Genomic DNA, 16,143 nt, shown 5'->3' with positions numbered 1-16,143 from the left:
ATTTGAACTCAGGTCCTCCTGACTTCAGGGCTGTTGCTCTATTCACTGTGCCACCTAGTTGCCCCCTGTCCCTTATTTCTAGTCCCCTCAACCCAACCCTCCCAAATGTCCCACTCTAAAGATACCCTCCTCTTCCACTGTGATTTCTGGTATTCTTTCTCCATAGGTAATAAATTTGCTTTCACCTTAAATCTTGCCCTGCCAAGCCTTAGCCTTGCATTACATCCACTATTGGCTGCCCTGGTTCCTACATAGGTATTGCTGGAAGAAGTTGGAGAGAACCATGAAATCATGCTGGGTGGATCTACTACAGATTTATGCCATATAATCTTAACGTGGCTCTCACTGTGTACAGGCAATCCTTTTGCACCTTCATAATTGACTCACTATCTAACTCATCACAGTAGCTTTTAAAACTTTTTCATCAATCCTTAAGTCTGCCATAGACCCCTCCCCTCGTCTTCTCAGCTGAGAACTTTGCCTCATATTTCATTGAAAAACAAAGGTTGTTTACTGAGAGCTCTCTCTTCCTCATCTCATGTCACTCAGATGTCTTTTGCCACTATTCCTTCTGTTATCCCTATCTCACAGGAAGAGTTATTCTTCTCTTTTCCAGGGGAAACCTGCCTACTCACATGAGTGGTCCTATTCCATCTCATCTTCTCCAGCAGATCGTCCCTCTATCATCCCACCTCTTATCTTTAGTATCTCTGTGTCTACTGCCTATATACACACTCATCTCTCTCCTGTCCTCAAAAAGCTCCCACTTGATCCATCCATCTCTGCTAGCTACCTTCTCATATTTCTCCTCCCTTTTGTTGCTAAATTCCTTGAGAAGGTCATCTACAATCAATGCCTCCACTTCTTCCCTCTCACTCTCTTCTTAACTCTCTACAGTCTGGTTTCTGACCTCATCATCAATTGCCAAATCTAACAGTCTTTTCTCAATCTTCATCCTTTGACCTCTCTTTGATGTTGTTGATCACCTTCTTTTCCTTGATATTCTCTTCTCTCTAGGTTTTTTGGTAACACTATTCTATCTTGGTTCTCCTTCTACCTGTCTGACCACTCCCCAGTTTCCTTTGCTGGATCTTTATCCAGGTTATACCTAGTAATGGTGGGTATCTCCCAGAGCTCTCTCCTGGGTTCTCTTTTCTTCTCCCCATATGCTGTTTTACTTGGTGATATCATCAGCTCCCATGGATTCAATGAAAATTTCTATGCTGATGATTCTCAGATCTTCTTATCCAATCCCAACTCATCTTCTGACCTCCAGTCTTCCATTTCCAATCGTCTATTGGACTTCTCAAATAGGAAGTTCCATGGGCATCTTAAGTTCAACATGTGGATAACTGAACTAATTATCTTTTTCCCAAAACTCTCCCCTCTTCCAAACCACCATCCTCCATCATCCTGGCCCCCAACTTGGGTGTCATCCTTGACTCTCTCTCATCTCCCATATCTAATTTCTGTCCCAGTCTTACTGATTTTGTCTTCTTAATATATCTTGTCTATGCCCTCTCTCTTCTCTGACATTGCCACCACCCTGGTACAATCCTTCATCACCTCCTGCTTGGACTATGTCAATAGCCTACAGGTCAATCTACCTGCCTCAAACCTCTCCCCACACTATAATCCATCCTCCACTTTGCTTTTAAATTGGTCTCTTTAAAGTACAACCCCCATTCAATAAACCCCAGTGGCTCGTCATCATCTCCAAGATCAAACATAAAATGCTCTATTTGGTGTTCAAAACCCTTCACAATCTGGCTCGCTTTTCCTTTTCCAGTCTTTTTAAATCTTACTCACCCTTATGTATTCTTTGATCCAATGACATTGGCATCCTTGCCGTTCCTTGCATACAATACTTTATTGACTGACTGAGTGTTTTCACTGGCTATTTCTCATACTCAAAATTTTCTCCCTACTCATTTCTGCTTCCTGACTCTCTTCAGGTTCTAGCTAATATCCTACCTTTTATGAGAAGCTTTTCCCAATCCTCCTTAATGCTAGTGCCTTCCTTCTGAGATGATTGCCGATTTGTCCTATATATATCTTGTTTGCACATAGTTGTTTGAATGTTGTCTCCCCCATTAGACTGTGAGCTCTTTGAGAGCAAGAACTGTGTTTTGCCTTTTTTTTTTGTTTTGTTTCCCCAGAGATCATCACAATGCCTGGCATATAGCAGGTATCTAATAAATACTTAATGACTGACTCACTGAATGCCAATGGTCATATAGGTAGTAAGTCATGGAGCTGAAATCTGAACCTCTGATCTCTTAATTGTAAGTGTAATGCTTTTTCTTCTACAAGACAGTTTAGGGATCATTGTTGGCAATAGATAAGGATGAAAGTGTTGGAGGTAAGGAGTCTACTGTGGAGAAGTGTGCCCAGGTGAAAGATCATTGGGACTGAAAGCATGGTTATAATTATAGGGAGGAATAGACAAATTACACAAGTGGAAGTAAAGATTTGGCAATAGAGTGGATGAATTGAGAAGGCAACAGTAATTCCAGAATGGCCAGAGAACATCTTTTTTATTGTGAGTAAAAAATTGCCATGGCCCTTGAGATGGGAAGATTGAGCATGGGTGATCATAGTGAAGCAGCTCTGTCTTTGCCATGTGTTTTTAGTAGTAATAACATGGAATCAGTCCGATGTTTCTTACAACTAGACACAGCAAATGGACTGAGGGAAAGTTCCTGTATTTCAATTCTATATGCATTTTTAAAAATATCTTTTGTCTCCCTCTGTTGGGTATTCTAAGCAGATGACATGGTCTAGAACCTCAGGGAATTTACAATTTAATTTGGAAAATGATGTTTTAAAGATACCTTGATGTAATGGAAAAATCACAGAAGTGGGAGTTTAGATTCTGGTACTAGATGTCTCCCTCTACAAACTAACAGCATTTAACCTGCGATGAGCAACCTTGAGATGACCTTTTTGACGGAGTAGAAAAAGCAATGGACTTGGAGGCAAGAAGACCTGGGTTTGAATCCCAACTGTGCCGCCAGCCAGCTGTGGGACTTTGGGGGAAGCTATTTCACCTTTCTGAGAATCACTTTCCTCATCTGTAAAATGAGGGGATTGGACTAGATGACATCTAAGATCCTTTTCAGCTCTAAGGCCACGATCCTGTCTTTCCAGTCTTCTACTTTAATAACCTCCATGTACTCTATGATCCAGCTGCAGTGGCCCATTCATTCTTTTTTACCTACCCATAATACTTCACTTCCCATCCCCATGACTTTTCTCTGGCTCTTCCCAGGCCTGAATTGCTCTCTCTCTTCACCTTTTAAGTTCCCTGCCTTTTTCTTTTTAAAATTAATTAATTTATTTTTAGTTTTCAACATACACTTTTATAAGTTTTGAGTTCTAAACTTTCCCCCTTCCTTCCCTCCTCCTTCCCCAAGATGGCATACAATCAGATATAGGCCAGTCATATTAAACATGCTTACACATTAGTCATATTGTGAAAGAAGAATCAGAACAAAAGGGAAAAACCACGAGAAAGAAAAAAAACAAAACAAAAAAGAAAATAGTATGGTTTAATCTGCTGTCAGTCTCCATAGTTCTTTGTCTGGATGTGGCTAGCATTTTCTATGATGAGTCTTTTGGAATTGGCTTAGATCGTTGCATTGCTGAAAAGACCTAAGTCTATCAAAGTTGGTCATCGCACAAAGTGGCTGTTGCTGTGTACAATGTTTTCCTGGTTCAGCTCACTTCCGTCAGGATCAGTTCACCTAAGTCTTTTCAGGTCTTTATGAATTCTGTCTGCTCATCATTTCTTGTGGAACAATAGCATTCCCCTTACATTCACATATCACAACTTGTTCAGCCATTCCCCAAGTGATGGGCATCCCCTCAATTTCTGATTTTTTTTCCCCTGGCTTTTTCTAAGACTCAGTGCCAGCTTCAAGTCCTACCTCCCCAGGTAGAGCCTGGGCTCCTCTGCTGCTAGTGGCTTCCTCCTTCATATGACTTTGCATCTCCTCTGTATGTATCTTATACCTAACTAGCTATTTACATGTTTTCTCTCTTTAGAAGGTATCTTCCTTAAGGTAGGAACTGTTTTTGCCTTTCTTCATGTCCCCAGAACTTAGCCCAGTGCCTGACATCAAGTAAGTGCTTTATAAAATGCTTGTTGACTTATTGGCTGAACTATTATTTTGTTTAACTATTTCTCTGTTTAAGTCCTCTCCCCAACTAATCTTTAACATCCTTATACTTCCTGGTGTCCACTTCAGTTCTTAGAATAGAGGTGGTGGTGGGGGGACAGCTAGGTGGCACAATGGATAGAGCACTGGCCCTGGAGTCAGGAGGACCTGAGTTCAAATCCGGTCTCAGACCAGACACTTGACACTTACTAGCTGTGTGACCCTGGGCAAGTCATTTAACCCCAATTGCCTCCCCCCCCCAAAAAAAGAATAGAGGTGGGCACAAAGTTTTCACTTAATAAATATTTAGTGAATGAATGTTATTCAAAGAGAGATTTCAGTAGTTTCTGGGGTTTATTCAGGGGAGGAAAGGGAAGAGAAGATAGTAATACTTATTAGTTCCTTTCTCAAATACCTTCCTTACTGGGAGAATCCATGGTGTTTCCCCTTCCTCATTGGTGGTCTTGTGCTTTACGCAGTTAAAAAAAAAAGAGTCCTGGTTATCTTGGTAACAGCTGCATTTGAGTCCTTCTGAAAACTTTATACTGTGACAAACATCGAAACCTTGGGGGGCAGGTGCCAAGGAACTCAGTTCACATCTCATCGACTGAGTGAATACGATGTGAAAATAGCTTCCTGAGTCTCAGAGATGTCAGTGCACTGATCAAATGGCAGGTAATGAAAGAAGGTTGTCCCTATACATTGTTTTTACAGGCTCATCGGTTCAGGTTGTGGAATAATGGAAGTAAATTCTGTTTAAAAATACATTATCACCCTTCCAGGGTGACAGCACCATGACAGCAGTTAGTATAAGCTGGAGATTGGCCAAGGGTGAACACTAGGTAAGAGCTATTATTTTTCATTGGCTTCTTGGGTGGCTAGGGACCTCAGAGGTCATTCAGTACATTCTCCTGCCTCCAACCAGCTCCGTTCTTAACCCTTTTTCTTTAGGTGTCAATGGGGCATCACAGTGTCATTCAGTATATTATCCTGCCTCCCACTAGGTCTATGCTTAAACTCCTTTCTTTAGGTATGAATGGGGCCTAACAGTAGAGTTAGCTGTTTAATGGTATACTCGTCTTATCTACCTATCTTGGGGTTGAAGGCACCTTACAAGAACATTTTGTCCATTCCTCTGCCTCTAAGTAGTACCATGCTTAACCTTTTGTTCTTTTTAGCTCTGAATGAATTTGACTCCTAAAACTGTGATAGAAATCTTGTTTGCTGCCTACAGTTTCCACCCGAGTCCCATAAGCACGGTGATGCTTAGCTTATTCCACATTTCCATTGCTGATGGAAGTTCCAGTGACAGGGGTGTGTAATTACGGGTAAAATTGTTGCCCATCTTAGAAGGTTAGGAATGTGCCTCAAATACTCATAAATTCCCTTAATAACCAATAATAGAGGTATCATACATAAACTTATCTCAACCTATCTTAGGGATATCAACATGGTACAGTAGTGCTGGGTATTTTTTGTGTGATTTTGGGCAAGTAATTTTCCTATTTGAGCCTCAGTTTATCTATCTTCAATTAGAGGAGGAGATTAGATTTGATGGTCTCTAAAAGCCCTTCTAACTTTGACCCTATGATTGTGGATATGTATTTAGTCTATATCTATGTCTTCAGTTCAGAGGCCAGACTGATTGCTTCAATCATTGGTGCTTTCCCTGTCCCCCCACCCCTCCAATTACTTTTATATATTACATATGTATTTATCTGTGTAAATCACCTCCCAAAATAAAAGCTCCTTGAGGCTAGGGATTGTTTGGTTTTTGGTCTTTGCTTCCCCAGCCTCTAGTCCAATAACTGACATATAATAAGTCCTTAATAAATGCTTATTGAATTGAACTGAATTGAATTAAATTATAGCACCTATTAGCATGATGAGTTCTATAACTTTTCTCATTGCTCTATAAAACAGCACTTCTTTTTACTTGGGTTGAAGTGCCCTTATTAAAATTTAGAAGGGCTACTCCAGTTTTAGAATTCTGGGATTGAGTGAAGATATTCATGGATCCTGATATTATAAGTAAGAATTAATTCCTTCCTCCCCACCTAGGCATGCATCCTCTTTGCCATTTGAGTTGCCTTTTTCCAGATCTTTATACCTCCACTTCAGGTTCCAAGAATGTATTTTGTGCAGGTGCAGATAACTACACATGCCAGTTCAGCCTAAAGTGAAAACATTTTTGCAGTTGTTTCTAATATTTTTTGTGATAATGACTAACACTTTGTGTACATGCTTTGAAAAGAATGTTTGACTCATGTTTGACGCAAACAATTTGACGCCCAACTACCTTCAGAATTCCTCTGTTTGGCATTTAAAGTCCTTCACAATCTATCTGCAATCTACTTTTCCAGACCTCTTGCATCTTTCTACCTCCCTATGCACATTGTAGTACAACCAAGCTAACTTTCTTGCCAGTCTCTATATATGGCACTCCTTCTCATTCCTCTAAGCTTTTACATTGACAGTTCCCCATGCCTGGACTGTTCTCCAAGCTCACCTCTGTCTCTCAGAATCCCTAGGTGCTTTCAAGGGTCAGTTCAGGTACCATTTTCCATATGAGGTCATTCCTGATCTCCCTACCTGTCAGTATTTCCACACTGTTCCCTAACCACCTTGTTCATACTTTGTATATACCTGTATACATACATATTTTGTCCTCAGCCGTATTGTAAGATGATTGCACTTTTGTCATTGTACCTCGAGCACCCAGCAGAATACTTACCACAAAGTAGGCACTTAGTGGTTTATTATCCATAGGAGTGGAATTAGCATTACTATCTTATTAGATTTCTTGCCTACTGGACTATATTGCAATAATGACTTCAGGGAATAACCCACAATGGTGCTTAGTCATCGTGTATGAGCTATAACCAAGAGTATTGAGACCATCACCCTCGCAGTTTGATGAACTTATGGGAAGACATGGACAAAAGTTTCATGGGATGGTTGCATAGGCATGAATGGGTTGCAATCAGCAACATTGAAGGGGATATGTACATTGATGCAATAATGCATCTATTTCATTATATTAATTATGTTAATATGAATTGGTTATTTTGGGGCTCACCCACATACCCATGTAAGACTATTTTCACAAACATTTTATATTAGGTTGGGCCAATGGTTTAGTGGATGGTGCCAACAAGGGTATGGTCATCATATTCCATCCCTTACCTGAGCCCTTGCACAGAGAAAGACTTCTTCACAGATTAGGCTTGATAAGAGAATGAGTGTTGATGAGACCTCATTCTGTTCAGAACTGTGGGCCAGTCAGTGGTATTAAGACAACTAGGTGGCATCGTGAATAGAGTGCCTGGACTGGAATCAGGAAGGCCTGAGTTCAAATCCAGCTTCAGATATTTACTACTTATGTGAATCTGAGAAAACCATTTAACCTCTGTTTATGTCAGTTTCCTCCACTATAAAATGAGGATAATAAAAGCACCTATGTCCCAGGGTTGTTGTGAAGATAAATGAGGTAATATTTGTAAAAGCCCTTAGCATAGTGTGTAACATATCGAGGTTGCTGTAAATGCTAGAGATGCTAGTGACTCCTCTTATTATCATCCTTGTATATGAAATATGAAGAAGAGTGTGGCATGGTGGAAAGGGCATGAGACTTGGAGCCAAAGGACATGGGTTTGAATCCCAGATTTGCCATTGTGTTGTCTTTGTGATCTGGGACAAGTCATCTAACTTCTTTGGACCTCAGCTTACTTAGATAAAAGCAATAAAGGGGTTGGATTTGATACCATTTGAGTTCCCTTCCTACTCTAAAGCTATGAGCCTATGAACCTTTTATAAGGAAAGGTAGATATGGACTGACCTAAATATTTCTCACCAAGTCAAGACACTGGCTTCTTGGCAGAGGGACAAAATTTTGTATTTTTACTCAGAGGGACCTATCTTTAAATTTTGGTTTTTCTATTAACTCACTCTATGAATTTGGGAAAACCACTTCCCATCTCTGGTCTACAGTTATTTCATCTGCAAAATGAGGGGGTTTGTATGAGACGTTATCTGAAGTCCCTTCTCATTCTATATCCTATCATCTTCATCAAATGCACTGACAACCCAGCCACCATTTGAGAGATGAAATTAAGTAAAGTCACAAAATTATTAGCTTCTCTGTTTTTGGCAGAGAGATAGATTTCTAGCAGATGTCTGGATAATTGGAGTCTCCCATGACTATTATGTCATGTTGATGCCAGGTTGTGATCTGTTTCTCTACCTCTTTCTCTCTAGGTTCTCTATAGGGTATTCTGATGAAAGTATCACTTTGGTTTTGCCACTATTGATCTTCACCCAAAACTCTCCACCAAGCTTTCGGATTCTGCTTCTTGGATTTCTTCACATGAGAATATTTTCTCAATATCTAGTGCTATTCTCCTTTTGCCTCCTTTTAGACTATCCAATTTGTTTTGAATAAATTAACTTCCAAAGCCATATTTCAGATCATATTAGTGATATATATGAAGTGAAATTTGCCTCCTTGAATCTTTAATTCACCTTGTTTTGTTGCCTGTGCGTTGTACATTTGTACACAGACTCATAAAAGCATAGATTTAGATCTAGAAGGGACTTTAAGACCATCTAGTCCAAACCCTCTCCTTACAAATAAAGAAATCAAGGTCCAGAATGGTTAAATGATTTGCAGAAGTATACACAAATAGTTAACTGGGTATATTCAGCTCCAAACTCTGGTACTTTGACTCCAAATATAGTACCCTTTCCACTGTATCATGCTGCCTCCTATATTCTTCAGATATACAGACATTTGAAACCATTGATTTTATTGCTGATTCCTACTTTGGACTTTATTTCTTGTGAATTTCTGCTTGTCTTTTCCCTGCACTATATGTAGCTTGGTAGGTAGGCAGCTCTCTCCCTTTCCCTTTCAGTTTAAAGCCCTTTTATTCAGATTTTCAGAATTCCAAAGACATTTTTTTTTTACAAGCTCTTATAAGGTGCACTCCATCCTTGGCCAAGATCTCATCATTCCTATGTTTTTTAAGCCATGGTTCAGAAATCCAAAACCTATTCTCAGACATCATCTTAACTTGCTATACCCTCTTCACATCTGTCTTTCTCTTCTAATACCTTTGACTTCAATCAGCAGCAATGATGACAATTCTACCTATGCCTCCAAAGACTTCAGTTTATTCCCAAAGACTTCATAATCCATTGCAATACTTTCTAGATTTCTCCTGGCATTATCATTTATACCCATTTGAAGCACCAGAAGTGGGTTTGGAAAGTCTTGAAAGGCTTTCTATAACAACTAGGAGTCATCCCCTGGAAAGGTAGCACACTTCTATCTTGCTAATGTCAAGTCAACAAATAGCTGCTTCAGTATTCATCAGCAGGGAGTCACCAAACCCCACTACTTATTTCCTCTTCCTCTGACCCTTATTGGATGATCTTTGTGGCTCATCAGATGGCTGTGGATGCACGTTATCAATCCTCAGAGGGTAAGGAGCTGTTTTTCCTCCAGTATGTCTATCTTCATTCTATTTGGGAAGAGTTTCATTTTTATCATTTAATTCTTTGTACTCAGTGGCCCTTTTCTTTCTTCTCTGAGACATTTTTCTATCCTTTGCCCTCTAACCACAGGTCAGAATCCCTTTCTTCCTTTTTAGATCTTTCTTATTTGTTCATGCATTGAACAAATGTATTTTTAAATTTAAATTTAAAAGGGGCATTTTTAAAAGCAACAACTCATTGTTTTTATATCATATATCCATATACCATATATATATGTCATATATCCATATACCATACAAGGATATGATAACCTGGAGAAGGAGGAAACATTCCATAAGCCCCTTTCTCTTTTCTAAGAGACACCTCCCTACACTGTAAGTATAGACAGCAATTGTTTTAGAGAAATTTGGCACAAAGGCAAATGTTCTATAAAGGACACTGAATTTTTTCCCCTCTTTTCAAACTTGCTGGAAGTAAGATCCTCAGTCCTTGGTCGTTCTTTGTAGTAGCCCTATTACCAACTCTTCTGGAGAACTCCTGTGTAAGAAAGAGCTTGGATAAAAGACACATTTTCAAACAGTTGAATAAAATGTTTTTTGAAATAATTTATTATTTTTTTCTCTAGAGACAGCAAATGGGAAATAAAATTTAATACATGGAATTTAGTTACAAAATTCTTTCACATAGATTTTTGTCATTTGATCTTTGCAATAATCCTTAAGGGCATGTAGTGCTAGGATGGTTATCCCTCTTTTGAAAGCTAGGAAAGTGATGTTCCTAGAGATTTAAGAACTTCATAGGAAAAGTGATTTTAGCCTTGAGAAATTTATTACCATTCATTCATTAGGTTAAATATAAATGAAGAATAATTTATGGTGGATGAGTCTTAAGTTTCAGAATTCAGAAGTAGAGAAGGTAAGTATGGGGAATGAATATTAAAGAAACAAAATTCCCAGGCACCTGCTAGGAGTCAATACATTTTTTCAAAAATGAATATTCTTTTGAATTCACCCATAGAAACTAAAGGTGTATGGTTAATCTGGCTGGATAAACTGGGAAGGGAACGCTAATCATAACTCCCCTCTCACCAAAGAATAACACAAATCACCTAAACCAGAGACTGCAGAGGAGGTGTTAGGCATGTTACCTTTGGGCCTCTAAATCTTGGAAAATGTCAAAGAAATGGGATGAGCAAGCACAAAATAAAGAGGTAAACATTTAAGCAGTCAGGTTCCCCAAGATCTTTTTATACTTGAACTTAATAGTCTTGATGGCAGTATTCATTTAGGCTTTTAATTTCTTAGTTTGGCCCTCTCAGAACTCTAACTACGATATTCTCACCAAAAGAATGGTGAAGAGGTGGCTATTGAGAAAGAACCTCAGGCACTTAGTAGGAGTTATTTTAAGGCATAGGCTGTGTCCATACATTATGCAAAAAAATCAAATTTTTAAAATGCCCAAACACTTAGTAATATTAAAAATTTTAATACCAGGATGTCTTAGTTTATGTAAGATCCAAAATCCAGATGTTTGCAAATGTGTGAGCATTTGGAATCCTGTGGATGAAGCATGAAAATATTTAACTGCATTTTAAATTTTATGTTCGGATGCTAGTGATCTGAGTGAATTCATTATTAATGTCTACATTACTTGATCCTTAAGTATTTCCCATGTATGATTCATAACTTCTCAGCTAGACTGTGGGCCGTCAGTTCCTTAAGAACAAAGGTTTTCTGGAAAGACTTATATGAACTGATGCTGAGTGAAGTGAGCAGAACCAGGAGAACATTGTACACAGAAACAGCAACATTGTACGTTGATTAATTATGATCGACTTAGCTCTTCTCAGCAAACAATTCAAAAAGACTCAAGATGGAAAATGCTAACCACATTCAGAGAAAGAACCATGGAGTCTGAATGCAGATTGAAGGATACTATTTTCACTTTTATTTTGTTTTTTGTTTTTTCTTTCTCATGGTTTTTCCCTTTTGTTCTGATTCTTCTTTCACTACATGACTAATATGAAAATATGTTTAGCATGATTGTACATGTATAACCTATATCAGATTGTTTGCTGTCTTGGGGAGGAGGGAGAAAAAGTTGGAATTCAAAATTTTACAAAAATTAATGTTGAAAACTATCTTTACATGTAATTGGAAAAAATACTATTAAGGGGAAAAAAAGGAAAAAAAAGATTTTATCTTCCACGTCTTTTATATGCCACATAATGTCTAGTACAGGGATAGATACCTCACTGATGGTCTACAAGTGTTTGTTATTAAATGTTGAAAGAAATGCTCATCATACTAATCAGAGGACATGCAGTGTTAGCTTCCTTTTCATTTTCTACAGAACTCCCCTTTTGGTTTGAGTGGGGAGTACCTGGCCTGCCACCCCTTCCACTTCAAAGAAGATGGCAGCTGAGCCTGATTAAAAAAAAAATCTACTGTTGCCTCCCAACTTCTCTAACATGAAAGCTTTGACTCAGTTTGGGGGTTTCCTGCCCTCACCAGTTATACTGCCTGGGAATTTCCCCTCCTTGGGATAGGACTTTACCCATCCATCAGCTAAAGCAGGACAAGAGCACCCATCATTGGGCTGTATTAACCCACTTTAGCTTGGATGCATGGCAGCTGCCAACCTCTGGCCTGTCACCAAGATGTCTGGGCAAATGATTTTCTTTAGCTCTAATTAAGGATGACTTGATGTCTACTAGGGTACACTTAAGTCTTTGTTGGCCTGCTGTTATTTCTACAAAGCGTGACAAAGCCTAGCAGCTTTATTATGGCTGTATCATCCAAGTGCTAAAGGGGAAAGAAATTCGGGGAAAAAAATCACTACTTTCCTTTACTGAACATGCCCATTTACTTGTTTCTCTATTTTATGGCATTAGTCATAGCTATAAAGTCAGTGTGGTTGGTTTTTTTTTTCTTCCTATTTTTAATGATAGTAGTTCTTCTTAGCCAGGTAAGCACTAGTGTTAGGTGTTACTAAACCCATAAGACAGGAATGTAACATGCTTCTCAACATTTCTGGCAAATTCCTAATAGTAGAGTAGTCATACTCTAAGGAGCTCTCAGGTCTAGGCAAACCTTAATCACCTCACCTTCACATCTCCTCTGATACCTATGTATGTTGGCTGATATGACCATCTTTGCAGTTCATAGTTTTGACCATATCCCTAACTTCTCAAAAACCCCAGCATTTGGAAATCTATTTCATGGAAATCAAAGAGAGAAGGAAAAGCCCCACCCAGACTGAATAGCAAAATATTCATAAAAACACTTTGTATGGCAGCAATGAACTGGAAGCTAAGTGGGTGCCTATTGATTAGGGGATGTGTAGGAAAACTGTGGTGTGTGAATGTAATGGAATATTATTGAGCTGTAAGAAATTAGAAATATGATGAATTCAGAGAAACATGGGAAAAACTGAATGGACTGATGCAGAGAGAAGCAGAGCCAGGACAGCAAGATACACAATGACTACAATGAAGTAGATAAAAAGCATAATGAGAAGAAGGTAAATGTTCTGCAATCATTATATTCACCAATCTTGGCTCAGAGAGGAGATTAGAAAATGTACCTACTTTCATTGGATAGGTAGGTGGCTATGGATTTGGAATGTTGCACACGCTGTCAAATAGCTACTGACGGTTGTCTGTAACTGGTTATTTTGTTTCTTTATTATGAGAGAAGGATCTCTAAGTGGTTGAGAGAGGGGAGGAGAGGTAGATATAGAAAAATTATTGTAATGCAAAATAAAAACATAAACAAAGCTTAAAAAAAGAGAAAACTACAGCATTCTCTAATTCATGACCTCTTTGTCCATATTCCTTTTCCTCTCTCCTTCACAGCCTTTTTGAAACGAATGGTCAAAGAGCCCTGATATTAGACACAGAGCCTTCCCTCAGGTCATCAGTCTTTTTCTTTATATTGGACCAGGCTTCCATACCCATTTGCTTTGAGGCATCTACTTCCTCTAGGAGATCTACCTTCGATGAGTAGACCTGAATTGCTAAACCCATCTCAGACCTTTCACCATTACGTGAAGCAGTTTATTAGTCAAGAAGACCTGAGTTTGAATCTTGCCTAAGCCACTTACTAGTTATGTGACTGAGCAAGTGACTTAACCTCTGTTTGCCTCAGTCCCCTCAACTGTTAAGATGAGAATAATAACAGCACCTACTTCCCAGGATTGTTGTGAGAATAAAAAAAGATAATATATGAAGCACTGGAAAACTAGCTATACAAATGCTAATTACCTTATATTACTTTTAGTCTGTCCCGAAAAGATACTCTATAAATGTAGTTTCTTTGTGTAGAGCTGTTGATAAAGTACTTTATATAGGGAACCTGGACCTGTATATCAGGAATTTTGATGTTTGGTTATATGTATATTTCAGAAGTATTGGTACAACAGCATGGCACACGATGATTCCTATTGTCCCTACCACAGTGAGGAGTTGCCCAGCCTCAGGGAGCTTCTGTGTTCTTCATGTATGTTGGACTCCTCAGGAGCTTCCCTGGGCTGAGCCCCATTCTTGCCAATATTATTTATTCATCTCTATGATTTATTAGACACACACACCTATGACCTGGAGGTCTCTGGGTGTGGGGATGCTAACAGAAACTGAGTAATTAAAAGTTCAATCAAACCTGGCAAGTAGGTGGAACTTCAGATAGACCCTGCCAGGGAACCAGGAATCTAAGGACTCTATTAAGAAATACTAAGAATCCCAACCTTTTTAAGGGACAACCTAACGTCTATTGTTAGCTTGGATTTTCCTATCTTCCCTTTCCAAGTGCCCAGGGGCATGTTAATTATTTTACATTAAAGGGGATTAAAAATTTATTTTAGTTTGTGAATCAAATGATGCTCACATGAAATAATTGGAGATACCTAAAATCTACAAAATTGGGCCTGGGAATCACCAAGACAGGGGATGCACCCTCTTTAGAAGGCATGATTGTTTCAATCTTCAGTTACTCTTTCTTGGCCAGGATGCTGATAATGTTAATGCCTCAGGTAGCCTCTCACTTCCATGATGCAAACAAACCTACTTCCAGCTATCTTGTTTTCTGGTCTTCCTTTTGTACCTATAAGAGGTGACTTCACTATTCACCTTCTCCCAAAGACCTGACTCACAACTTCTATTATATTCCCCTGCAGGGCCTGTGACACCTGCATTTTCACCCAGATTCCCATCAACCAGACTAACCATATTACTTCTGCTTACCTTCTTTGTCTGTCTTAAATTGAGTTAAGTATGAGAACAGCTGAAAGAAAGGGTTTCCCTTCACTTCTCTAATGTAGTATCTTCCTGCTGACTTCTCTGTAGCAAGCTGCTTGGGTAGCAGATCCAAATCACCAAGGGGATTGATAATCACCAAGAGGATTGATGATCATTTAAGTACCTTCAAGCCCTTAATTCTAAGTAGTAGGTGGTATGAAGAATAGAAAATGAGCATTATCAATCTATGTATCTATATATCTACGTATCTATGTATCTGTCTATCTAACAAATATTAGATTGATGAGTAAGGACAAACTCAAGTGGCCCACTATAGGTAGCTAAGCCTAGAATATCAGACCAGGTCATGCTTCACATCTCATCCAGACATCTTTCACCATCATCTTGCCATCTACCCTGACACTGCTCTTTCTTTTACTCAAGTTCTTTTTAAACCCAATCTAGGAGCCAGTGAAATTATTCAAGCTTAATATTCTCTTTATGACTCTTCACTCTAAGAGCAAGAATAATGTGTAGTGACATGACTGAAGGAAAAGAATTTAGAGAGACAAGAATCATAGGATCATAGTTTTCAATCTAAAAGTGCCATTAGGGATTATTAAATTCTTCCCCTTCATTTTACAGATGAGGAAATTGAGGCATTTAGAGGTTAAGTGAATTTCCTAAGTGCCCACAAGTAGTAAATGTCTAAAGAAGGATTCAAATCTAGGTTTTCCTTACTTTAAAGTCCACAGACCACCCCCCCATGCATGTGGAGGTTCTAATAAATCTAAAACCTACTAAATAAGCAAATTTATGAACAGGACTAGACTCTGAATAATCAAGAAAATGCTGAAGTACTTCTCCGATGGGTATTTTCTCCACTTGATCAAATCGCAAATCATCTACATCTCCTAATCCTGTATGATTTTTGTCCATTTCTTTCCATAAATCCTCATTAGAGGATCTGCTAAAAACATTGGACAACTTCCCATAGAGTCTTTGAGATTTTATACATATCAGTGCAGCACTGCTCATTTGTTAGTCATTAAAATTGCGACATGAATGCTCCATATCATTTTCTGGTCATATATTGTCTTAATAATGTTACATCATGTTCTTTATGCAGACAATCATTGGTAATACTTAGGCTTGCCACATATCTTTTCATTGCCCTTTGGGTCACTCACAATTTGGAACCTTCAGAGTTTTCTGTGATATAAAGAATAACAAAGACATATACTACATACCCAG

Source organism: Phascolarctos cinereus, unplaced genomic scaffold (assembly GCF_003287225.1).
Source record: "Phascolarctos cinereus isolate Bilbo 61053 unplaced genomic scaffold, phaCin_HiC Scaffold_726;HRSCAF=1367, whole genome shotgun sequence".
Taxonomy (NCBI): domain Eukaryota; kingdom Metazoa; phylum Chordata; class Mammalia; order Diprotodontia; family Phascolarctidae; genus Phascolarctos; species Phascolarctos cinereus.
Note: the sequence above shows the minus strand (reverse complement) of the source record.